Raw genomic sequence first — 4421 nt, forward strand, 5'->3', positions numbered from 1 at the left:
AATCTGCGAACACGTGACTCTGCCAGGCTGACGCGCCTCGAAGCCATTTTTTGTATGGGCTAAACCACCTCAACTCTGTAGTCTACATCACGCAACTGTCTGAACACTTCCGCGTATCACCTCTTAGTGTAACCGGCACCATGCCTGACCCATTTTCATCTTTACAGTTGCAGAAAGCCAGGACCCCAAGTGTTATAGACAGCGCCCTCAAATTTCAGAGTTTAGCAAAGTATACCTTTAAAGGAAAGTATGTTCTCCCCTAGGAACACGCCGTCGGAGAAGGGGCTGAGTTGGCAGCACCACTTCAGACTACGAAGGGGCCCCAGGGTCAAGGAGAAACCAACTCTGGCAGGTGGCTTGGTGCGCCCAGAGCTGAATTTCAGGCTGGCCAGAGTGTAGGCGGAATCTTCCCGGAGCACTCCAGGATTCGCTGTCACTGAGGGCAACCAAGGGCACCCCGTCCGGTAGACAGGACCTATTGAAGGTGGCTAGTTTGAATCCGTAAGCAGTGTCGGAGACCTGGGCTGATACCGCAGCCGTCTCGGTCTTTGTTAACTTCAAGGCGCCACGCCCCCTCCTGGGGACGCTTGCTCCACTGAGTCCCGCCCCTAATCCCGGTTTTTTCCGTTCCTGTGAAGTTTCTGTCCTGCTACTCCTGTCCCCCAACAAGATGGCCTCCCGAAAGGACTTGGGCAATGCAATAATATCTCGAAAGAACACTTGGATTCTGCCGTGTTTTATTCAAATATCAAAAGTATCAATTTCCAAGCTAGAAGGTACAAGTTACAAGGAAAATAAAAACGTGCCAATGTCACTGTATTTATTTCTTAACAAAATTTTAGTATCTTTTCTAGGAAGTAATATGAAACTTTCCTGTGACTGAAGAGAGTGGGCTAAGTATCCACATTTTTCATTGGAAATCGTTACTTGAGCAAAGTAATGTGCAAAATTTGATGTGGAAATTACACTAGTACATAGATGGATAAAAAAGAGAGATACAGATAGATGCAGGAAAGAAAATAAATACTCAAGCATGAATTTCAGTATTCCTTAATAACACTTCAAACCCATATTCTCCCGGATCAGCACTACAGGTACGTCCTCAATAGCTAAAGATGTGGTGGGCCTCAAATCCAAGTGGCCCTTGAAATAAAACTTTTTCTTGCGGGTGTCCTTCATGGATTACACCTGATAACACCATGCTGTGTGAGGATACTACTCCAAGCAAAAGGAAAGTGCCATTCTTTTGCCCCTTCCCTAATCCACCTAACTCAAATAAGAAAAGATGACTCAACAGACTAACAAGATTTCAGAAATCACTTATAGAACAGAAACTAGATATTCCTAACATGTTAACTGTGGTTCTCTCTCATTTTGCTCAAAGATTTTCTCTATTTTCTATTTTCTGGTTTGGGTCCAATTTTCAAATTTATGTCTTTAAGAAACATTCTAATCAGAGAAACTGTTTTCTGTGAAACCTGATTGCCCTAGTGGAACTTTCATATATTCCCATTCTCTATAGCATCTTGTAATGAACTGCTTGTTTCCTCAGTGAAGAGGAACCAATTTTTCAGTAGGGATATTTTTTCCTCCACTTCTGCCCTCCAAGTGCTTAGCATGGTGTTAAGCACATGGAAAGCACGTTTGCATTTGTTGACTGAAATACTATTTTGAGGAACAATGGCCCTACCATAAGCCAATTGTTCTGAAAACTCATAGCCAAATGGAAAAAGCTATTGGACACCTCATGTTTTGTTCCTTATTCCAATTTAGTGAGATACTCTCAACAATCACTGTTTCCCAGACCAGAAAATGGGTTTACAGTTCCATTTCTTTTTTTTCTATTTTTTATTTATTTCTCTCCCCCCCGCCCAGTTGTCTGCTCTTTGTGTCCATTCGCTGTGTGTTCTTCTGTGACCACTTCTATCCTTATCAGCAGCACCAGGAATCTGTGTTTCTTTTTGTTGCGTTGTCAGCTCTCCGTGTGTGCGGCGCCATTCTTGGGCAGGCTGCACTTTCTTTTGCCCTGGGCGGCTCTTCTTATGGGGTGCACTCCTTGCACCTGGGGCTCCCCTACGTGGGGGACACCCCTGCGTGGCAGGGCACGTGGACCAGCTCCACACAGGTCAGGGAGGCCTGGGGTTTGAACTGCAGACCTCCCATGTGGTAGGCGGACGCCCTACCCATTGGGCCAAGTCTGCTTCCCGAGTTTTTCTGTAGTACTAGAAAAACCCAGTATAGCTTAAATATTAAGGCATTATACTGTACCTCATAATGTTAGAAAAACTCAATATAACTTTTGCTTACCTGTAAGGAGGCACACAGAGCTATAGATTTAACATTAAGCAGATTTAGCTCCACTGAAAATGTATAACTATGTGCTTCCTCATCTTTACTCACATCTGTCATCTGTACATTCACATCTGTACTACTCACTGCATCCTTAGTACCCCAAGATTACCAGACCCTAAGCACCAGGCATATTTTAAGATTAAAGCAAAACTATGTTTTCTGGACCCTCCTTAGGAATGTCACCCTGATAATTAACTTTCTTTGTTTCAACTGTTATAAAATCTGTGAGAAAAACCCTTAATAGGGGGGCTGATTTCCCGGTCTCCTGTCTCCCTCAGGGGGAATAAATCCTCTTTTCCTTCCTAACTTGGTTCGGTGTGTCTGTCTATGCTGGGCCGAGTGAATGAACCCAGCCGACGACCACCCTGGCCCCTCTTCATTTTGGCACCCAATGTGGGTTCACCATCCTTGTGAGAACAGCACAGCTTGGTGGACTTCTGGACCACCTAGGTAAGACATTCACGAACCCGGGCTCTGTGGCTACCAGAATGTTTTACTTGGAGAGTTGGACAAGAATCTCTTGCCTCTGCCATTCAGGATCCCTAATAGCAGCAGCCTTCTGAGGAAAACAGGTGCCATTTTGTGTGTGGTGTATGTGTGTGTGTGTTATTCTCTGTATCCTCAGTGGCACATTATTTCCTGCCAAAGCTGTAAGTGGTAATTGCTACACTTATTTTGTTTGTTGGTTGGTTTGGTTTGGTTTTGGAATAGGAAGGGGAGCAGACCCTGGCATAAAAGTGTTGCTGAGCTTGGTGGCCTAGGTATTGGTTTCTGTACTTGTTAACTAGAAGTTCAGAAATGAAGGGAAAAAGCAAGCCACTAGGTTGCAACATTAAACATTGGGAACAATTTGGGTATGAACCTATGACTAAAAAGAGAATGATTCACCTTTGTTAATATGTCTGGCCTCAATATGCACTAGAATTGGAGCAGAAATGGCCAGAACAAGGATCTTTAGAGTATAATACTATTCTACAGTTAAACAGATTCTGTAGTTAAATAAGTGGGATGAAATTCCTTACATTCAATGTTTTATGGCATTAGCCCAAATTGAGAAACTTCAGAGAGAATGTTTTTGACACTGATGTATTGCCAATTAATCAGGCCCCAGTTCCCCAGCAAACTAAAATTAGAGAAAATGATGACTTGCTTCCCTGGTCAGCTAAGGAGTTAGTTAATCAACTTTCTGCACAATAGCTGGAATTAAATAATTGCAAAGACAATGAGAATAGAAACCAGAAAAAAACCCTTCCAGACTCTTAACTGATTAGGTCTTAGATACCATTATTTTCTCAAGCAATGCCCCTGCTTCTATACTGCCTCCAACTCCATATCAGGGGGATGAAAATAGATCTAAATTGCCATTAGATCCCTCAGAAATGGCCTCCCCACCCCATATCCTGAGTAGTGTATTTTTTAGGCAGGGCACCTCTACCTCAGGAGGACAAAGCCAGGGCCTTCCCTCTCTGGCAACCACTTGCAGGAGTAGATGGCCAAGGACAACCTAGGACTATTTTTATGCACATCCTACATTGTCGACATCAGATCTATATACTTGTCAAAATTCAGGAAATTGTCCAAAAGCTGGATGAAAATCTATTTGTATTTGAGAGACTTAGACCCAGAGATGTTCGTCAATCTTTTGTCAGAGTGCTCCTGATAGTCATTGTAAATTGCAAAGAGCAGAAGGAGGGCTAGGACTATCAAATTCAGCCCTAGTAGAGATTACCTTCAAGGTGCTCTATGACCAAGAAGCGGCCCCCAAAAATCATCAGAAGGAAACAATCGTATAAAAAGCTAAATTAAATGCTAATCTTTTAGGGGCAGTCCTGAGGAAAACCCTCAGCAACAGAGGGAACCAACGAAAGGTAAGACCTCCAGGACCCTTAGAAAGCCTTGGGGCCACCAGCAGTGTGCTTACTGCAAGGAGGAAGGGCATCAGAAGAGAGAATGTCCCGGTCTTGTAAGGAAAAGAACACCAAAGTCTCCTAATCCTGCAGCCCAATACCCACAATTTACAGGGAACAAATATAGCCACCTAGAGAGATAGGGCCCAGGGACACTTTACA

Source organism: Dasypus novemcinctus, chromosome 11, assembly GCF_030445035.2.
Source record: "Dasypus novemcinctus isolate mDasNov1 chromosome 11, mDasNov1.1.hap2, whole genome shotgun sequence".
Lineage (NCBI taxonomy): Eukaryota > Metazoa > Chordata > Mammalia > Cingulata > Dasypodidae > Dasypus > Dasypus novemcinctus.